A 23,586-nucleotide genomic window follows, 5' to 3' on the forward strand; every position below is an offset into this window, starting at 1 on the left:
AAAAATGAGAGATAAGTTTTACAAAAATGTATTTATATATTTACAAAAAAAACATGGCTCCATATTAAAATGTTTTCATTTCTGTCTTTTTTCAGTGAATCCAATATATTACATAAGAATTTTCCACATTTTCCATCTGCATTCACCAGATAATGGGATGGTGTTGGAACATCTGGTCTGCTGTGAGCAACAAACAGATTGTGTCATCCCTTTGCTCTTTGCTCCTGTAAAAAATGCTCGTTGTTAGCACATGTACCTACAGGATACCTGATTGGCCGTAAATGTTGTCCCTCCCTCTTCCAGTCTCAGTGATGTTGTAAAGGGGATTACAAAATACTAGAATCAAACTAGGGTATTCACACTAGTTGCAATCAAGATATTTTAAATACCTAACTTCATTCAATTGTGTTTTTCATATCTGGTTGGAGTTCAGCTTTAATCAAATAATCTTTACACTTTTTTTTGAAGTGGCAAGTTGTTATGTAGGAGATGTCGTAGCATAGTTTGTCTTTGTTGCATAGAAATGTGAGGATTAAGTAAGGAGACATCTGTCTGTAGGTTACATATCTTATGACACAGCAAAACAAATAGTGCTTCCATCACTTCAAAGGATAAAGTATTTATCATAAGTGTCCTCATTCTTCATGTTTTCTCCCTGCAGATGATAATTCACTGGAAAAAATAGTTGTAAAGAGCTACAGAGGTACATATCAGACACTAGCATCTAGCTGAGATAACGTAGATATGTAAACTTTATTAGATATATAATACTACTAATAATAATAGTATTCATGATAATAATAATTATAATATGCTCTACATTAAAGAAACCTTTGAACTCAAAGCAATTCTAAAGGTTCATTTTTTTTGGAGGGGGGGGATAACAAATATGTCTATACTTACCAACTGTGTGCAGTGGTTTTGCACAGAGCAGCCTAGATCCCCCTCTTCTCGGGTCCCTCGCAGGGTCTCCTGGCTCCTCCCTCCTTTTTGGTGCCCCCACAGCAAGCAGCTTGCTATGGGGGCACCCGCTGCTCCATGTGTCCATTCACACACAGAGCCACAGCTTGTCCCCACCCTCTCCTCTGCTCAATGGCTCCCACTTGCTGTCTCAGCCAATGAGGAAGCAGAGACCTGGGACAGCCGAGGCTCTCGTGTACATCGCTGGATCGCGATAAGGCTCAGGTAAGTATTGAGGGGGTTGGGGGCACTGCTGCACACAGAAGGTTTTTTACCTTCATGCATAAAATGCATGAAGGTAAAAAACTTTGAGCCTTTACAACCACTTAAAGCCTTTACAGCAGGATCAACAGGTGCAAAAGAGGTTTAAATAGGCTTTTGAAAGGAAAATAAAGTATAGTATTATTATTATTATACAGGATTTATATAGCGCCAACAGTTTTCTCAGCACTTTACAATATAACGGGAAGCGATACAGCCACAATACAGTTCAATACAAGAGGGTTAGGAAGGTCCTGCTCCTTGGAGCTTACAATCTAAGAAGCAGGGGCTGGTGGTACAAAAGGAATAACTGTGGGGGATGAACTGATAGGAGGAATAGAAGATTCCGTTATTAGCTGAAGGCAGGATAGGCTTCCCTGAAGAGATAGGTTTTCAGAGATCACCTAAAAGTGGGCAGAGTAGGAGATAGCCTGATAGATTGGGGTAATGAGTTCCAGAGCATGGAGGAGGCTCTGGAGAATTAAAGTTGGAGTATTAAAGCTTACACAAGATTTTAGCAATTACGTAAGTCTGGATCTACATTAAATACACTTGTAGCCCCGATTCTTAAAGGATATTCAACTTTTTGTATGAAAAAATATACCTATAAACCAATATTGTGAATGGATCTGTGAATGGATGATGCAGCTGTATGGGTGGGGCCATGCACAGACTCGCCAAATTAAAAAATATTCAGAATGCTGCAGGGAGGAGCAGTTAGGAAGGGAACTGTATGAGCGTGGGGTATGCAGAATGGCACCATGTTCCATATTCCATCCTAAATTTGGATGCAACGTGACACATGATACGAAGGGTGGAACTAGTCTTTAAATATTAAAGCTGAACTAGAGAAATATTGCAGTTGCCCTCCCATCCCCCTCACACCTTACTTTAGGCTGTGGTTGAGTGATGGGGTGGTTGTTCTTTGTCATTGTGTCTATGCATAAGGTAGTTTGACTCTGCCCTTAAAATGTATCTAATCCAAGAACAAAAAAATTAAGATATTGTAGCTTACCAGCACTTAGGTGTGGCTACCATGGTTTCTATTTTAAGGCATTTTCCCCTATATTTTCACCCTCTATTAACACAATTCCCATTCGAGGGTGACAACCCACTCACTGCACTGTATCTAGTAAGAACCAGTGTTGTCGCCCTAAGACAGAAAGTGTGACTCCAAAACACTTCCCCTTCTCCTAATACCATAAAGGAGAAGTGTTCTGTAGTTCACTAAGGTGAATGGGGTAGAAAGAGGAAACTACTTCACTGCAAAGGAAATCACTGGATTTATGGCAGGATAAATAGATATAACAAACCACTTCAATGCTATATAGCAGACCTAAAGGAAGCAAATTATGGCAGGAATACATGGTAAGAAAATCGACCGATTAGTCATCCGATGACCGATTGGTGTTTGTCGGTCAAAATCGTGGCCCACATTAACTAATCGAAAAAAATTGGTGAGCAATACGTAGTGTTGACATCTTCCGTACAAGTGGAAGTGATGCATTGTGCGTGTGACCTTGTAGCCACGCCCATCCGCCCAGAACGGCGTTAAACGCCCAGCCGCCCAGAACGTTGTCGTTAAAAACCCATGTAATCTATACATACAAAGAAACCAAAACAAAAAGGTTCAGAAATTAAATGTGTAATAGAATGGAATGATATGTCAATAGCACCTTTAGAAATGTATTTACCTAGAAAAATGGTGAAATGTTCAATAATTTACCCATTGTATAATTGAATAAACAGTACACTTTTTTAAACATAAAAACTTATTTATGCTATGATCTATATCTTAAAACAAAAAAAAATGAGAATATAATTTTGATATATACACAACAATTAACAGCAATGAGTATAATATAGTTTATTACATTACCTATATACATAAATAGTAATACATAAAAATATAATATGCAAAATTCTGTTTTCATTATCTCATTGGGCCAATCTACTTTTAACATTTGGATTTTTCGTTCGTGTTTTCGAAGATTTCTTGGACATAAACATCTGGGTCATCTTCTGTTTCCGTTCATGCATGATAGCGCTTGATAGATTTTTGTTTGGACGACCATCTTGCCACATCAAAGAAAATCAGTCGTTCGCATGCGAAACGACAATATTTTTCACTGTTGTTCAACCGGATTTTTTCATTCACAATATCATTATCGGTTATAACATCCTGCTCATCAACGAAGAGAAAATTGGTCGATCATTTGATCATCAACATTTTTCATACGATTTTCTTACTGTGTATTCCTGCCATTAGAGAAGATCATTGTTAGGGATTACATACACTTTATCAGTATACCTCAGGCAAACATAAATATGTTTCCTTTAAAACTAACTCATCAGACAGAATTCATTCATGTACAGCTCTGCTTTCATTCCTCTTGTGCTATTGTATACCATGGTAGCTACATTTCTATAGGTGCTGCCATTCTCTTCTTAGAACTGGGTGAATCTTAAAATTTGAAAATTCTTTCAGAATAAACTGATTTTTATAATCTATACTTGAATAGCAAGCCTGCCCTTACATTGATAAACTATTAAAAAGGAAACATGCCATGAAAGAATCTCAGAGAATGTTATTCCTGTCCATTCTTTCTGAAAATGCTAGTTGCCTGGTTGTGATCTTAAAGGGATACTGTTCTGAGCTCTAAAGAAGTTACTACTACTTTGTTACTACTACTTTGTTACTACTGCCTTAAAGCTGAAGTCCACTGTTTGACTCAAGCAAGGACTCTGACATAGCTTGCCCTGAAGATTAGACAAAGTCCTCAATGTACATAATTCCTATTTTTGGAGTATCCCACTCACCTCCCTCATCCCTATCCCAATTCTTCAAGAATAAAAACAACACCCTAGACTTATTGGAGAAATGTGTGAATGAGTTTTTGTGCCTGGATGCAAGGCAATGTAACTGGGGAGGACATGGACAGTATTCCTGCGGCTCCTACGGGAGTAGTGCTACATAAATATTGCAAATATAACTCACATAACGCTGCAAGCATTTCTTCTACTGTAAAGCCTGAGAGTACCCCCTAGAGCAGCGGTTCTCAACCTGTGGGTCACGACCCCTTTGGAGGTTGAACGACCCTTTCACAGGGGTCGCCTAAGACCATCGGAAAACACATGTTTCCGATGGTCTTAGGAACCGAGACACCGCTCCTCTATCCGTCTCCAGGTGGGTGCGCCCACATGCAGATACGCCCAAATCTCCCTGGACAGCGATGTGTGGGCAAGATGACATTCTGCCCCTGTCATCTGGCCACACCCCCTGGATCACTCAACAGCTCCGCCTCCTCGCCGGTGATTGGCCGCCAGAACTGTAGCTCAGGAGGGGCACACAGGCAGCCAATCACTGGCGAGGAGGTGGAGCTTGGAGAGGAGGAGCCGAGTGGCAGCGCAAAAATCAAAGAAGATTGAGTGAGGGAGCTGCCAGAGCGAGTGAAGAGGAGAGCGGCTGGAGAAGGAAGACAGCTGAACAGTAAGTGTCTGTACCGTGCAGATGGTGCTGCTGCAGCTAGGTATGCTGGCTGTAGATCAGAGAGAGAGGGAGCGAGCCCAGGCTGGAGCAGGGGTCAGCAAGGTAAGTATCATTGGTCAGTGGGAGGAATAGTGCCCCATCATTGGTGTCACTAAGACCAATGATGGGGCACTATTCCTCCCACTGACACCAATGATGGGGCACTATTTCCCCCCCACTGATACCAACGATGGGGCACTATTCCTCCCCTCACTAACACCAGCGATGGGGCACTATTCCTCCCCCCACTGACACCAATGATGGGGTACTATTCCCCCCCCCACTGACATCAATGATGGGGCACTATTCCTCCCACTGACACCAATGATGGGACACTATTCCTCCCACACTGACACCAATGATGGGGCACTATTCCTCCCACTGATACCAATGATGGGGCACTATTCCTCCCACTGACACTAATGATGGGGCACTATTCCTCCCACTGACATCAGTGATGTGGCACTACTCCTCCCACTGACACCAATAATGTGGCACTACTCCTCCCACTGCAAAATTACAGTTATGATGTAGCAACGAAAATAATTTTATGGTTGGGGGTCACCACAACATGAAGAACTGTATTAAAGAGTCGAGGCATTAGGAAGGTTGAAAACCACTGCCCTAGAACAACCTTTCTCAACCCTTTTAACATGGAGGAACCCTTGAAATAACTTTCCGATCTCAAGAAACCCCTGCTAATAATTTCTATATCTACAGCTCAGGGTACATTAGCATGATGATCTTTGGGAAGAATTCTCCTAATATGTGTGGTCCTTGGGAAGATAGCTTAACCACTTCAATACAGGGCACTTTTATCCCCTTCCTGCCCAGGCCAATTTTCAGGTTTCAGCACTCTCACACTTTGAATGACAATTGCATAGTCATGCAACACTGTACCCAAGCTAAAATTGTATCATTTTGTTCACACAACTAGAGATTTCTTTTGATGGTATTTAATCACCACTGGGGTTTTTATTTTTTTCTAAATTTACAAAACAAGACCAAAAAATAAACAAAAAATTTTTCTTTGTTTCTGTTATAAAAGTTTGCAAATAAATAATTGTTCTTCATAAATTTAGGCCAAAATGTATTCTGCTACATTTCTTTGGTGAAAATAACCCAAATTAATAAATATTATTTAGTCTGTAGCAAAGTTATAGAGTTCACAAACTATAAGATATATTGAAAATTGATCAATCCTGAAGTACTGACAGCCAATCTAATTTCTTGAAGCCCAAAAATGTCAGAACAGTACAGATATCCCCCAAATGACCCCTTTTTGCAAAGTAGACAGTCCAATGTATTTCATAAGAGGCATGGCGAGTTTTTTTGAAGTTGTAATTTTTTTGTCATAATTTTTAAGAAAATGAAGAAATTAAAAAAATTATTTTTACAATTTATTTTTTACATACTGTCACCAGTGCAGTACAGCATCAGCATATAACTGGTGTTGCGGTGATCAGGGACACTGACTGGTGACAGTACGAAAAAAAGAAATTGATCTTTTTTTTTACATTTTTTTATTTTTGTTTTATTTTTATTAAATTTTTTTCACTTTTTTAAGATTTTTTTTTCATATTACACTATGACCAAAGTAGTATAATGTTACCATAGTAACATTGTACTACTTTGGGGAAGTGATCAGTATTTTTTTTTTACACAATTTGATTCCTTATAGCAAAGAATGTCTTTGCTATAAGCAAGCATTTAACTGAATGAAATCAATTAATTCAGGTTTTTTTTGTTGTGATTAGCTGTGATTGGCCACAGCTAATCACATGACACACATGGGCTGTGATTGGCTCAGCCTGTGCATGTGATCACTGTGACCATTCACAGCTAGACACACTTGTATACAATGGATGGCATGAAAGGAAGCCATCCATTGTATACAACTGTCACGTGACCTGCTGTGATTGGTCACAGCAGGTCACATGGTACTGCCAACGGGGCCAGTACACAGATCTGTCATCGGCCATGTTTGAGGTACACGGCCGGTGACCAATCTCACCACAGCGTGACCGCAAAGCACGATCCAGGAAGGACGTCATATGACGCCCTCCCAGAGGAACGAGGTGTTCGCCCGGCAGTCATTTGACAATAGGCAGCAAGTGGTTAAAAGATTATTGTTGTCAGTGGTTACCTATCAGAGGCAGAAACTGTTAATTGTTCAAAGAACACCTAGCAACCTCTGGAGGAACCCTAGAATTCCAAAGAACCCTGGCTGAGATAGGCTGCCCTAGAGTATCTATAAAAAATGACTAAATAGGTAAAAAAAATGTCATTAGCATTACCAAACCCTCTTTATTCTCTTTATATTTGATATATATATATAATTTTTTACATTGAATAATTTTTCCTACTGTCCTACACTTTGTCCTCTCCGCCTTATGGTTCGTTCACTGGCTCAGGTCCAAACCTTGAAATGTTACTGTATATCTTATTATCTCTACTACTGTGTTAGAACACATCATCAAATTCTTATTGTTGCAGGGATGCCCTTGCTATGCCTACTGTATGCTGTTACCTTATAAGTGTCAAATATTCTTTGTTCCACCATCTAAAATCACAGCCGATGAATTAATCTAGGATCTCCTGTTAACGCTATTCCACAACGTAACAACTTTAGCATATAGATTTCTGTTTGTTGTCATAAAGCCTTCCCGGTGACATACTCTAATAAATAATTAGATGAAGTCAAGCTGGTTGTTGTTCCAAAATAATTTCGTTTACAATATCCCTTCACCTCTTCCATCATTACATATTCTATTCAGCCATCATCTCATGTCCCCTTGGTCTCTCCTTGTCTATTTGTCTTCCCTGTTCAATTCAATACTTACTGTCAAATCTACAAATTAAATCATTCAGGAGCTCAGTTTGATCAAAAGAGGACTCTGCTGTCTTGTGTCAGTGGCTGATGCATTTTTAAGTAACATGTCCCTGACGTTTCATTTCCACGCTGAAACATCCGCCATTGCTCTGCCACAAGCTGTGAAGTTGATTTATGAACAGACCAAGATGCCAGTGTATTAGGTTGTGTATCCCCCTGTTGTTCAGTGGAGGCTCTATTTAAAAATCAATGGTTATACTACTGCTGCTTCACATGCATGTCGTATTCAGATAACAGTGAGATGGGATGGGAGTACACAGCTATGACCAGCCCCAGCGTCCTTGAATAGCTCAGATGCTAATGGGAATGAATGGCAATTTTTTTTTTAGGAAATACACATTGTGAGATATTAATGTGATTGTAAATCTCAGACATGAAATGTGAGCCAAGCATATCCCTATATTATAGTGTATACTTGTCTCAATTAGGAGCACTAAAGTGTAATTTCTGTCTGCTGCCTCATTCTTCTGCTATCTGCATGAATCACTTCTGACACGTCTTCCTGACACCAAGAGAAAAATGGTGACAGGGGAGGGACCTCCAGTAGATTGACAGCCTCAGCTCTGTTCCTGTGCTATGTGGAGAGGGGTGTGCCGCTTCCTTCCATTCATCTCTCAGAGCTTTTCTCACTAAGCTCTGCAGAGTGTAACTTCAGCTCTCTGCCCCCTTTTTTCAGCACTTTAAATGGCTATAGAGAACAGACGACGGCAGATAAACAAGTACAACTTATTTTGGAGGATTTGTTTAATCTCTGTGTCTTACCTGAGATCAGTCACTTAACTGGGTATATGTAAGGGTTTACAACTACTTTAAGTCCACCTGAATGCAAATTTCTAATTTGTAATAGTACTTGTTCTGCACTTTCATAATTGTATTTTATATAAGCATGTTTAAATTACCCCTAGCAGTATGCCATGGAGTGCATTCAGCATCCTTCTTAAAAAATGACACTGCTGAAATAAAATAAGATAAGATTTTTCTCAAACTTTATACCACAGATGGATCCTTCAAATAATTTTCAGGGAACTGTTACTAAAATTATTATACCTGCAGTTTATAGGGAATGAGCGTGATCACTAAGTTGTAGCTATAATATTTTTACCAAACCTTGATATATATGACAAAATTATTGTGCGCAGTAAAGCTGATAAAAATAACTTCCCAAAGGGGCCTGCTCAATAGAGATCAATAGATCAAATAGATCAATAGAGAAGAGACCTCTTACATTTGTAGTCAGTGGGAGAAGGGTCCCACTTCATTGGTTGACAGAGTTAGAGGTGTCTCCTTAGATAGGAAGTCAGTGAAAGAGATGTCCCCTTTGATTGAAGGCCAGTGGGAGAGATGTCCACTAAGAATGGAGGTCAGTGGGAGAGATGTTCCCTTAGATTGAGGGTCAGTGGGAGAGATGTCCAGTAAGACAAATGTCAGTGTGCAAGGTGTCCCCTTAGAGTGAAGGTCAGTGGGAGAAGTGTCCACTTAGAATCGTGGTCAGTGGGAGAGGTGTCCACGTGGAATAGAGGTGTTTCTTTGGATTACAGGTCATTGGGGAGGTGTCCTTTTAGAATGGAGGTCAGTGAGAGAGGTGTACCGTTAGACTGGTGGGTAAAGGGATGAGAACCCCCTAACAATGGAGGTCAATGGAGAAATTCCCCCTAACACTGGTGGTTAGTGTAGTGTCCCCTTGTATTGATAGTCATTAGACATGCTCTGTTACCTCAGCGGTGAGTGGAAATTATGACCCCTTAGATAGCTATTAAGATCTTTTGTGTCAGTGGTTAGAGACTGTAACCTTCACTGGACCTAGGCGACTGGGCGATATCAGTCTTGGAGTTGGAGCTATGCAGGCATCATTAGATGGGAGATCAGTTCACCGCGGTTCACTGCTCAAGGAAACTCTAGTAATCTCTGGATGAAACTTCCCTAGAAACCTGATAGAGAAAAGGTGATCTAGGTGTTGTATCCTATGCAATAAATAAATAGGGGGCTAAGCTGACCCATACATTTTGCAGATAGGTTTAGCAACACAGCACAATTACCATGCAGCATCACAAGCAGGAAGCACACCATGCATAGCTAACATGCCAATATAGCTGCCCCCATGTATATTTGTAATTAAAACCATAAATAGACACAAGGTTCTTTAAACATTACCACACACTGATACCATTATATTTATTACATTCACATCTTTAAAAAAACATTTAAGATATGATGGTATCAACACAAAAGGGCTTGTAATCACTCTATCATGATTAGACTATTAAAGCCCAACACCAGGCAAAAATTAAACTTAAATAGTGCATCATTTACCTTACTGCTCAGTCTTGATTCCAAATACCTCTTCCTACGCCTTCCTACAATTTAATAGATCAAATTCTCAGTTTACTCTATACTCAAGCTAATTTCCTGCTCTAGAGACTGGGCCTTTTTTCCTGCTCGCTACCTTTTTGAACACTGGTCCCCTCATCACCCCCATCAATTCTCCTGCCACTGGAACCTAAGAGGAAGGACCTGGGCACTCTAAGCCTTCACTAATAGGAAATGTCCACATCATGCAGGCAGAGATGTAGACACCCAAAGATGGACCTCCAGAAGTAAGTACAAGAAGGATCAGGCCAGTTGCATCTTATGGCTGCAGCTTCAGGTAAGTAAAATTAACGTTAGTTAGTTTTTTTTTTGTTTATATGAATGGTTAGTTAGGGGAGGATGGGAGATTGGTTTTTGCCAATATCTTGGAGCTGGGCTTGCTCTTCCATTGGATAGTGCAACAGGTAAATTGCCAATTGCATTACATACAGTATATATATATATATATATATATATATATATATACACTCTGTGTGTGTGCGTATACACTATATTGCCAAAAGTATTGGTACGCCTGCCTTTATATGCACATGAATTTTAATGGCATCCCAGTCTTAGTCCGTAGGGTTCAATATTGAGTTGGCCCTTCGCAGCTATAACAGCTTCAACTCTTCTGGAAAGGTTGTCCACAAGGTTTAGGGGTGTGTGTGTTGGAATGTTTAACCATTATTCCAGAAGCGCATTTGTGAGGTCAGGCACTGATGTCGGATGAGAAGGCCTGGCTCACCGTCTCCGCTCTAATTCATCCCAAAGCTGTTCTATCAGGTTGAGGTCAGGACTCTGTGCAGGTCAGTCAAGTTCCACCCCTAACTCGCTCATACATGTTTTTATGGACTTTGCTTTTTGCCCTGTTCCCAAACTGTTCCCACACAGTTGGGAGCATGAAATTGTCCCAAATGTCTTGGTATGCTGACACCTTAAGATTTCCTTCACTGGAACTAGGGGGCCAAGCCCAACACCTGAAAAACAACCCCACACCATAATGCCCCTCCACCAAACTTTACACTTGGCACAATGCAGTCAAGCAAGTACCATTCTCCTGGAAACCACCAAACCCAGACACATCCATCAGATTTCCAGACAGAGAAGTGTGATTTGTCACTCCAGAGAACATGTCTCCACTGCTCTAGAGTCCAGTGGTGGAGTTCTTTACACCACTGCATCCAATGCTTTGCATTGCACTTGGTGATGTAAGGCTTGGATGCAGCTGCTCAGCCATGGAAACCCATGAAGCTCTCTACGCACTGTTGTGCTAATCTGAAAGCCACACAAAGTTTGGAGGTCTTTAGCTATTAACTCTGCAGACAGTTGGCGACTTCTGCGCCCTGTGCGCTTCAACATATACTGACCCCACTCATTTCACATGGCCTACCACTTCATGTCTGAGTTGCTGTTATTTCCAGTTTCTTCCACTTTGTTATAATGCTACTAACGGTTGACCGTTGAATATTTAGTAGGAAGGAAATTTCACAGGTGGACTTATTGCAGAGGTGGCAAGCTATCCCGGTACCACGCTTGAAATCACTGAGCTCCTGAGGGTGACCCATATTTTACAAATGTTTGTAGAAGCAGTCTGCATGCCTAGGTGCTTGCTGTTATACACCCGTGGCAATGGAGGTGATTGGAACACCCAAATCCAATGATTCGGAGGGATGTCCCAATACTTTTGGCAATATAGTGTATATACGTACATACATACATACAGTATGTGTGTATATATATATATATATATATATATATATATAGTTTCAATTACAAAGAAGAATGGTCCAAAATTCCAGTAGAGAGAGGTGTATGAAACTCATTGATGGTTGCAGGAAGCGATTGATTTCAGTTATTTTTTCCAAGAGGTGTGCTACCAAATATTAAATTGAGGGTGCCAATAATTTTTTACAGTCCATTTTTGGGGCTTTGCATAGAATGTGTCAGATTTGGCTTTTTGTTTCTCCAGTTTTTTGTGTCATACCAATACTAACAAAAGAAATAAACGTGAGAATTTCTAAACATTTATAATAGCAACAGTTTTCTGGGCGCTGCATCATCTGACAGAAATGCAGGGGTGCCAATACTTTTGGCCATGACTGTATATATATATATATATATATATATATATATATATATATTTTATTTCATTTACTACTTTAGATAATCAGGGATGATTGACTGTCAGATTTTGTAATGCAAACAACTTTGTTTAATACTAACATCTATATAGACTGTATATATCTGTTTAAGAATATTTCTCTTTGATCTGGATTCCTGTAAACACTACAGTAAACTAACAATACTTTATACAGATTAACGGACTAACAGACGAATGGTGTCCACAAGAACGTTAGTGTCTGATCGTCTAAAAATCTGAGGCTTACTCCATGACCAATACTGCTAGAAAAGCAGAAAGATAAAGGTGTGATTGGAACACGCTGCTCCCACAAACACATACAAAGCAGGTGGTCTTTTTCAACTATAATATTAGCAATGAAATTGCAATGAGTTCAATGACTTTTTGAGAAAATCTTTGGGTTTTAGATTCTCATTGCACATTGTTACATGATTAAGGCAAACTTCTTTCTACTCTTCTAACTCTGCCCTGGAGGAACCACACTAAAGTTTGCAGATAACTTGTGTTTAAAGTGGGTCAAATCATATTGGTTTCTGGATACTTAGGCTGGCCATACATTATACAATTTTCTTGAGCAACTTTATTTTAATTTACCAAAACCGTTTATTATGAGGCCAAACCTAAACACCTTCAATTTGTATGCAATCAATCAGGCCCTTGTAGTGTATGGCCAGCTTTGCAAATAGGGTTGGGGGGGGGGATAACCAACCTCTACTACTCTTCTGCTTATAATAGTAATTCTGGCCTGAAATGATCTGATTATTGCAGGGTTAACATAAGGTGTATTTATAATTTTCATTGCCCACAGCAACCAGCAAGGAGGGTAGTTCTTCTTTTACATTGAGCTTAATAAGGAAAAAAGAGAGAGAACTGAGCTTTAGATTCAGACTTATTTTAAGAGTTATATATACTGATCGAATGATTGAATAGTTGAGGTATAGCACATGCCTTCTTTGATTTAAGTTTCTGTAGATTAAAATAAAAATAAGTTGTTGTAATTTAAAATAATAAAAAAAATGCTCCCTGAACTGATGTGACTGAAGAAAAATGAGATTTGGTTGCTATGAGCTACTTATAAAAGCTTGAGAGCATACTTAACATCTGGTAAGGATTGCGCTGTAAATTTTATGGGAAAATGTAGTTAGTATATCAGCCTAAAAAAGCAATATTACTAAAATGGAAAAAAGAAAAGATATTTATTTTATTAATTCAGTTATCCAATGCTTGCTTGGTATCAAGGTGTTGTATGAGATTCCACGTAACGTCTGATAAACAAGACGCATGAAAATGGTAAAGATTCCGGTATCATAATCAGGTACTGGCAGTGTTCTTCAAGGCCTGAAATTAAAAAAAATATATCCTTATAAATATAGTGAAAAAAACAGGTAGCTGTTGTCATCAAACTCAAGAAATGCATGTACTGTAAAACCCATAAATGAAATTCACTGAACTACTTTTCACCTTGAAGATGTTAATAGGTCTATTAACACTCTGGTCACATTTAAGTGTCAACTGAACATCCTTCAATGCCTTGTCATTGAGGCTGTCACTGCGTTGTAAAGATCACTAAGTAAAAACAAACAGTTCAAACTGAAAACTGCTAGGAAATAAATTACAGCAAGAAATAATTTAATAATTAAATTACTAAGATGTATCATGGAACTTAGGAAATGCTGTATCATGGAAACATGGAAATAATTCTTTGTATTATAGTATACAGTATTTAGAAATGGATGAATCCTCAGATCTTTACACAAGAAATAGTAACTGAACATTTTAGAAACCTTTTACACATTTGATTTTCTTACCCTTACATATGTATATATGGAAGAAACACTTTAACTGAGAGAAATATAAAAGCTGCCTTTGCTAACCTCTGCTTCCCAGAGTGCCTTGCCTTGGCTGTCATGGTTAATGTCTGGATTCAATGCTTTCCGGGTTACTGATTCTAAAATAAAAAAATGATGGATTTTGACCTTACTCAAACTTCACTTGTTGCATATTTGTTACATAGTTACACAGTTAAGTTTAAAAAAGACACGTCTTTAATGAGTTTCACTAGACAGTATAATAAAAATAAAATAAAAATACTTTGCATCTTCAGAAAGGGTCTTTTAATGGGGACAGCAGTGAAAAAAATCTTATTTCACTGCTAGTTTACAAGATGAGGACTCCCTTATTAAAAACAAAAGCTATACCATTGACCAATATGGTCATGACCGTATTTAGAAAATGACATCTCACAGAATATCTAGGCCTGTACATTTACATACAGACACTAGCCAGGGATCTTCCATTTGCAATGGGAGTAGCGGCATGTAAACCTCATTGGATGTGGCAGGTTGTCATGATCGTAATTGACATGGATCTGTATTGTTGGACGACAAGGTTGATCTTGGATCTACATTGCGGGACCTTGTTTATTTTTGTTTAACAAAGACTACTTTCACCATGTGGGTGTTGTTTTCTGGGTTTTTTTGTTTTTACTTTTTAACCTCCCCTGGGAGGCCCCAGAATGTGGAGATGGAGCCCTTGACCCCTCCACATTGGGGGCAAGGTGCCTGGGGGGTCTTTTTAACCCACTTGTAAGGCACTCTTCCAATGTTGAAGAAATTCTGTGTCCATTTTCTGGCCATCCAGGATCTTTTATTAATTTTTAAAGGGACCCCCCATTTTTTTCTTAAATGGTATTGGTGTTGGGTGGTGCTAACCAGGATGAGCTGCCACCAAACAATGTTGACCCTCCAACAAAACTACCCATACCTAATGATATTAACCCATCGCTACTTCTGTCGCAAATGACAGATCCCCATCCAGCTTCTGTATGTAAATAAACAGGCTAGGGATCCTGGCTGATGACACTGACTAAACATGGTCATGACCATACTTGGCCAATTGCACCATCCAGGATACCATGGCATACCACTGTCATTTTGTGGCAGTAGTCTGTGAACAAAACATCAGCCAGGGGTTCAGACAGACAAGCTAGCAGAATATGACCAGTTTATTTGACCCAATCCCAACATGTTCACAGTTCGGCAAATGAGCAAACTCATGTTCAGTCTGAATCTGAAGCCGATTCCTCTGATCATCTTATCTCAATGCTAGTTTACCAGATGGGGTCTCCCTTATTAAAAACAATGGACTCTCTACAGTCTCTAATGATGTAAAACTCCATCAATGCTCTGGTAGCCAGAGACCATATGATCACTCACTATTCCCTAAGTCACACAATGGAGCAGCATTTTTTAAGTCATGAAAATTTTTTATTCAAAATAATAATTATTCTGCCATGAGCCCTATTGATTCATGTAAATTTAATAATGGGTCTAATTTAAATGAAGTCTAAGTAAATTGTTTACTTATTTTTTACATTGGTATAGTCCATGTTGCCTTTACCTCTGCAACTAATCTGCTTGATTGAATTAAGCTCAAAACATTTATTTAGTAAGACAACTGAAATTGAAAATTATGACAAATCTGTTCAAGTAAAAAAAAAATCTAGCCTCACAGATTGAAATGAGGAACTGGTTAAAAATTTAGCAAGAATGAAAGGTAAACATTATTAAACTTAATTATGTTACATAGCATACAACTATAGGATTTCTCAGCTATAGAATATATAATGCACTTTTTGTCCACATAGCGCACATCTTCATTCCACTGGGAAGCCTAATATAAGAGATGCACTAATTGGAAAATGATGAGATTTCACAGTGTGTAAATTCAGCCCTGCCAAATTCATTCAAGTCTGGCCAAGTAAATCCAAAATGGACAGTTGTGTTTTTAACCCTCAAGTTGTAAGACATAAAAAGGTGGCTTTTTGATGTGTTTGTTGAAGGTTCTTTTTTTTTAGGAATATAAAAATGGTTACCATCGTGTAAAAGCAGTAGAGAAAAGCTGTTCCTGCAGCTGTTATTATTGGGTTTAATGGCATTGTTGAAAAGCTGGAAATAGGATTATCAACATGGGAGCCAGCAGTCGGCTTGTGAACCATACTTTAGGGTCTGCCAGCAAATTCCTCTTGCTGTGCGCCTTTGCCTCGTAGTCCCAAAATCTTTCCAGAGGCAATAATTAATATGAATGCTGTTTGCTGACCTTGGGTTTTGTGTGGCCTAACCAGAAATTACATATTTTAACCTCTAAGCATGTGTTTGCCTGTGAAACCATAGCTAATTGGCACTTTCCAAATGCAGCTTTCATCGCCTGTGATGTCCATTGGATCCCTATCAACATTTAGGATGAGCTAATGTAATTTGAAAAAAAAGACAAGCAAGATAAATATGAAAAACAATCAGAAATTTAATCAGTTGAAACCCCATATCAGCCCAAACTTTTTTTTTTAAGAGTGGGAAAGATCAGACCTTCCGCTTAAAGCTGGACATGACAGGAAATGTCTCTATTGACAGGAAGTGAGGTTAAATCTCTTTAAATGATGACATGGACAGCAATAGGTGTTACTTGACAAAAGCAGTTACTTTTGCTATGTCTATCTAAAATGTTTAAGAGTTTTGACTGTGCTGTTAGGCTTTAAATGGAAACCATATTGGCTTGTGATCTACTCAAATATCATTTTTAAGCCTGTACATTTTTAAACTGGGCTGTTTGCCTTCAGACTTTCTCTCCCTGATTGAAACACCATATGCCCTATATACAGTATATAAGAATGCCTTCAGAAATAGAAGTGTTAATAGTTTATTTTTATAAATTAACAAAATGGAAAGTCAGTAAACAGAAGAGAAATCCAAATCAAATCAATATTTGGTGTTACCACTCCTTACCTTCAAAACAGCATCAATTCGTCTAGGTACACTTGCACACAGTATTTGTATTAACACAACAAGTAGGTTGTTACAAACATCTTGGAGAACTAACCACTGATCTTCTGTGGATATAGGATGCCTCAAATCCTTTTGTCTCTTCGTGTAATCCCAGTCAGACTGAACAATTGTGAGATCAGGGCTCTGTGGTTGCCAATCCTTCACTTCCAGGACTTTTCGTTCTTCTTTACTATGAAGATAGTTCTTAATGACATTGGCTGTATGTTTGCGGTCATTGTCCTGCTGCAGAGATAATTTGGGGCCAATCATGTGCCTCCCTGATGGTATGACATGTCGGATAAGTATTTGCCTGTATAGCTTAGCATTGAAAACACCATTGATCCTGACCAAATCTCCAAAACCATTTTCAGAAATGCAGCCCCAAACTTGCAAGGAACATCCACTATGCTTTACTGTTGCCTGCAGACACACATTATTGTACCACTTTCCAGCCCTTCGGAAAACAAACTGCCTCCTGCTATAGCCAAGCATTTCACATTTTGATTCAGCAGTCCAGAACACCTGCTGTAATTTTTCTGCACCCCAGTTCCTATGTTTTTGTACATAGCTGAGTCGCTTAGCCTTGTTTCCAAGTTGGACGTATGGCTTTATAGCCGCAATTCTTCCATGAAGACCACTTAAGGACAGACCTCTCCTTACAGTAGATAGGTGTATCTGGGTCCCACTGGATTCCACCACTTCTGCGCTGATGGCTCCACTGGATATCTTCTGATGTCAAAGGGAAGTAAAGATGATGTGTCTTTCTGCTACATTAAGCCTCCTTGGCTGACCAATGCATCTATGGTCCTCAATGTTGTCTGTTTCTTTGTGCTTCTTTAAAAGAGCTTGAACAGCACATCTTGAAACCCCAGCCTGCTTTGAAATCTTTGCCTGGGAGAGACAGTGTTGATTCAGTATAACTGCCTTGTGTCTTGTTGCTGTGCTCAGTCTTGCCATATTGTATGACCTGTGACATGAAACTGTCTTCCATAACCTCACCTTAGTAGCAGAGTTTGGCTTTTCCTCACCCAGTTTTAAGCCTCCTACACAGCTGTTTCTGTCTCAGTTAATGACTGTGTTTCAACCTACATAAGCATTTTATGATTATTAGCACCTGCTTGGCATAATTGGTTATTCATACATCTTTCTCTAGTCTTACAAAATCCCTGACTTTGTGCAAGTGTACAAAGTATGCAAGTGTAAGAGTTGATGCTGGTTTGAAGCCAAAGTGTAGTCATAACGAAGACTGATTTGATTTACATTTTTCTTCTGTTCACTCACTTTTCATTTTGTAAAGTTATAAAAATAAGCAATTAAATTATATATTTTTAAAACATTCTTACTTTACAGCATTTCTTCACACCTGCCTATTTACATTTTAACCTCCCTGGTGGTATGATTATTTCCGATTTTTGGTGCTGAAAGCGGTACCATTTTTTTGCATGGAAATATGTCGTTTTTTATTGTAGGCTGTAATTTTTAGGAATAACTCACTGAAATCTGTCTGAACAAGAGTCTAGTAAACATTCCGGATATGATAAAACTTGAAACACAAAATCATAAATTATAATTTAATTAATAATCATAAAAAATAATAATATAATAATAATAAATTTAATTCAATAATATAATCAAACCAAAAACACTGAAATTTGAAATACAGAGGCAAATTCGTACATCGCTGAGCAAAGTCGCAAAATTGTTTTCAGTGTCTGATGACGAATTTCCCCACGAATCATTATCACTCAATTCTGCAAGTGGTTCTAATTTACTATCGCTGTTCTCTAGCTGATCTAAAACCGCTTTTGACATAAAGGGACGCTTTTTGGACGCCATGGACTTTTCTAAGTTTCCAGGCAGAAAGAACAGTCAAAATGTAGGCAGGGCACAGGACAAAGCAGTAGGGACAAAATATATGTGAAATGCATTGAAACAGCAATGTTTTACTATATAATAATAATTTTTTAAAAAATTACATTTTTTAAAAATTTCAAATTTGCCGCCGGTTCCGGCGCCCGTACGTCCTGACATCACAGGGACCGGAACACGGAAGCCGGATGCCGGCATCGGCCGGAGGAGATTGCCGGGGACGCTGCAGAAGACACATCGTGGGAGTGAAGGACAAGGTAAGCGCTGCAGGGACTCCCTGAGCAACGCCGCATGGTAAGCCCGAGTGTAGCTCGGGGTTACCGCTCTTGGTACTGAAATTTTACCCCGAGCTACACTCGGGAATACCGCCAGGGAGGTTAAAGAAATTACTGAATATACTAGCCAGGCCTTAGAGTTACTCGCCACCAACAAACACACACAAACAGAGACATCTGTACACACACACAGACATGTACATACACACATACACATACACACACAGAAACATGTACACACACGCACAGAGACACATGTACACACACACATACAGACACATGTATACACACACAGGCACGTACAGACATGCATACACACAGACACATGTATGCACAGACACATGTACAGACACACAGACACATGTATGCACAGACACATGTACATACATACACACAAACACACACACACATGTACATGTGCACAAACACAGAGACATGTACACACACACATACATGTACATACACACAGACACATGTACAGATACAAACATGTACATACACAGATACACACAAACACACACACACACACACACCCATAAAAAGTTCAGTACTTCATTGTTCACTCACAGAGCTGGGTACTGCACTCTAGGGGGAGGCAGAGAGCACAGCACACACTCCTTGCTTTGCTTTCACTGCGTTCAGCTATTGAGCAGTCTGACGGCTCCCAGTGCCAATGACAGATCCAGCCTGAGCTCCGAGCCTGCTCAGCAAGACGGCCCTGGGGGACACACTCACCTCCACCATAATTTCCACTCGCCATTGGCTACCAGGCAAGAGGAAATTTCAAGCCCCGTTCTAAGGCATTATATATTCCCTTTAACCTGCACTAGGAGATTGAAATATGAAGCAACAGCTCTACTTTTCTGTATTGGTTCTGAAAGTTGACTTATTCAAAACCTGATATTTTTGTGAAATACACATTAGTAAATCAGCCATGTTGTATTGTGTACTTGTAGTTGAATAAAAAATGGTGTTTTCCGACAGTGATTATGACTAGTTGCAGTTATGAGAACTAATTTAATTACTTAGGTTATCTATGCACATGCAGATTTTACTGAAACCTTTAAAAATGTTGGGGAAATTATTTCTGAAAATGCTAATAAATTAACAATAACTTTGTATGATAGTTTGCAATCATTACAACCATTTCTACTTTTAGGTGTTGAGGATATTATTTAGATTGTAATTGCTATGTACACCAAATAATCGCTTATATTGAATATAATGATTTGACTGACATCTCCTGCTTCTATCCATCATTTCAGATTATGTCTTACCTAGAATATTGCTATCACCTTTCAGTTGCCAGATGTTCCATCAAAGGTTGCATTTGTGTATCTTTCTAATTGTCCGACATATAGCTTGGATTAATGGTACAAACCCATCAAAAATGAAAATTAGATTTTGGTTATGACAAACACTGTTTGATGCATCACTGGGGCAGCAGATAGGCTTGTATTTAAAGGCCCCCATTCTTCGCCTACACATTTTATGCATTCCCTTGTTCCATCCATCTCATTATGTAGCTTTCGAATAACTCTGATAGACGGCAAGATGCCTGCATTGGATGTGTTTGGGAATTGCTCTCTTACATTGTATAGAGTTAAAGTGGAAAAAAGCTTAAGGGGGTTATTTACTAAAACTGGAGAGTGCAAAATCTGGTGCAGCTCTGCATAGAAACCAATCAGCTTCCAGGTTTTATTGTCAAAGCGTAACTGAACAAGCTGAAGAGCACCAGATTTAGTAAATCTCCCCCTAAGTCTAACATTTCTTAAAAATGTTTCCTCCCCCCTGCTACCTAATCTGCCTAACCTGTATAAAAAAAGTTTGTGGGCTCCTGCAACCCTGATTTAGGGAGAACTCAACAACAGCTAGTAATTCTGGGAGCCTTGCTGTCGCAAATAGGCTCCCATACCCAATGTCAGCCCTCCCTCCTCTCCCCTGCAGCAGCTGCTCACTGACACAGGGGAGCTGGAGATGTGGGATCATGTAAACGGACCAGAGTGGATTAAAAAAAAAGGGTAAGTATACTTATCTTTTTTTAATATGGTTTAGGCAGGATAGGTAGAAGCAGGGCGGACTGACCATTTGGAAACTCGAGGGCCCGGGGTCAGTAGGGGGCCCCATGATCCCCTATTGTCCGGGGGCCCCATGAGTTGTCAGTCTGCCCCTGGGTAGAAGAAAGGAGGAAGAAACATTTTTAAGAATTAACTTATGCTTTTCTTCCACTTTAAGCAAAATGTGTTAACAGATCAACAAGATTACAGAAAAAGGAGTGGGGTTGATTCAGTTGATTTAGGTTCTGTTTTCTATGTCCCTTTTGCAAGGCTTCAATTTAATTGTTGAATTAACTGTACCTTTAAACAGACACCTTGCTCATTCTGGAAAATGTTACAGTGACTGTATCCAGCATTCCCTCCCTCAACCCCCCTCCTGATCCCTTTTATATGGTTGCAACGTAAAAATACCTAGTGCTTACAAGTATGGGTGAGTGTGTGACTTCAGCCTTTAACCACTTGCCCTCTAGAGGATTTACTCCCCCCCCCCCCTCCACTTCCTGACCAGGCCATTTTTTGCAATATGGCACTGTGTTTTTTTTAACTGACAATTGCGCGATCATACAACACTGCACATAAATGAAATGTATGTCCTTTTTTTCCCACAAATGGAGTGGTATTTGATCACCTCTGCATTTTTTATTTTTTTGCGCTATAAGCAAAAAAGACCAACAATTTTGAGAAAAAAAGCAATATTTTTGATTTTTTGCTATTAAACATGTCCAGTAAAAAAATGTAAAAAACCAAATGTCATCATAAATTTAGGCCAAAATGTATCCTGCTACATGTCTTTCTAAAAATAAATCCAATATGTGTAAATTAATTGGTTTACGTGAAAGTTATGGTGTCTACAAATGGTGGTATATATACTGGAATTTTTTTTTTCTCCTGCGAGACTGCAGTGGGCATTCTGACACTTGGGGGGGGAACTGACTAACTGTCATTGACATCCCCAGTGACACTAATAAAGTGATATGTGCTAATAAAAAGCACTGACACTGTACTAATGGCACTGGGCAGAAAGGGGTTAACATCTGGGGTGATCAAAGGGTTAACTGTGTGCTGTGTGTGTTTTACTGTGTGTTGTGTGTGTCTCGTGCTATACAGAGCAATACAAAGCAATGTGCAGGAGCTGACAGGGGAGAGAACTGTATTGTTTATATACAGGTCTCGCCCCTGCCAGTTATACTCAGCAATCGCCGGATGCCAGTGGGGAATCACCAGCTGGGACCCGGTGATCGACAGCTGAGCCGCCAATGGCACTGCGCGTGCCCCCTACCCAGCAATGCAAAATCACGTATATATACAGCAGTTTGCGCCGCCCTGCCACCCTGTAGCAGTATTTCTGCTATAGGGCGGTGGAAAAGCTATTAAAGTGAATGTAAACCCTTACATATACACAGTGAAGTGACTGGCCTCAGGTGATACTCAGAAAAGAAACACATACCTGTCTATCTACATCCGTCTGGTAACTACATCCATTCAAAGTTCAGAAGTGCTTCACTGCCAAAGATCTCTCAGCTCTGAAAAGCAGGGGGCAGGAAGCTGAAGTTAAATCAATGAGGAGAGCTCTGCGAGCTGATTGGAGGGAAGAGACAGGCCCCCCCTTAACACAGCACACAGGAGCAGAGATGAGGCTGTCAATCTGCTGGAGGTACCTCCCCTGTCACCATTTTTCTCTTGGTGTCAGGAAAACTTGTCAGAAGTGACTCATGCTGATAACAGAGGAATAAGGCTGCAGGCAGAAATGGCACTTAATATTCTGGAATAAGACAAGTACACACTATGGATAGAGGGATATGATTTGTTCATACTTCATGTCTAAGGTTTACAACTACTTTAATGCAGTGCTTTGTACTGGCATACAATTGCATGACAAGGGGGTGGCAACACTGCTCCCTCTGATCTGCCACAGGATATTTTGTTGGTGGCTTTGACAGAGGAAGGAGTTGGGGGGGGGGGGGGAGCTGAAGAGGAAAGTATAAAGTGGTCAGGGTTGGGATTTTCACTAACATCACCCATTTGCCCTGAATGGCCAAAGTGATAGGATCTCCTGAAATCTGAACTCCAGGCAGATATAAAAGCACAACTTTGTAATAATTAGGACATCATTGGATGTCTTTTTTTAATGCAAGCAGTATAAGTACCTGTATTTGACTTGATGTCAACTTCTCACAGTCTACTCTACAGATAGGTTTAGAAAGGGAAAGGAGAAGCAGCACAAGGAGAAAATTAGGTGTGTTGCAGTGAAAGAGCATGCTGATGTCAGAAGGAAGCAGAGTGATGGAGAGATGAGCTCACCAGTGTGCTGCTATTTTTTTCACTATTCAATAAGACAGTAGAGGTGAGGCTTGAGCCTGTAAGTGAAAGTGAAACTGCATTAGAAAAAATTAGCAGATCCCTCTTCTTGACAAATAAGGCTGTGTTGTGGGA

The 23,586-nt window shown here is 39.6% G+C and overlaps 1 long non-coding RNA gene across 3 annotated transcripts in view; it reads right to left on the reverse strand.

Annotated features, from left to right (window-relative positions):
* Nucleotides 1-3,063: 3,063 nt before the first annotated feature.
* The window catches only part of LOC149457811 (uncharacterized), a 90,306-nt gene continuing 69,783 nt past the window's right edge, over nt 3,064-23,586 (reverse strand). For 2 of the 3 annotated variants that reach the window (XR_016313580.1, XR_016313579.1), the window contains 2 exons: nt 14,007-14,080; nt 13,305-13,470 (listed from right to left, as the gene is read on the reverse strand). This is a non-coding gene — a long non-coding RNA (uncharacterized LOC149457811). Of the gene's footprint in view, nt 3,481-9,953; nt 13,471-14,006; nt 14,081-23,586 lie in introns of those variants that run through there. The other variant, XR_016313578.1, reaches the window with a different exon arrangement.

Source organism: Staurois parvus, unplaced genomic scaffold, assembly GCF_062004578.1.
Source record: "Staurois parvus isolate SC_StPar_1 unplaced genomic scaffold, SC_StPar_1.0 ptg000303l, whole genome shotgun sequence".
NCBI lineage: Eukaryota > Metazoa > Chordata > Amphibia > Anura > Ranidae > Staurois > Staurois parvus.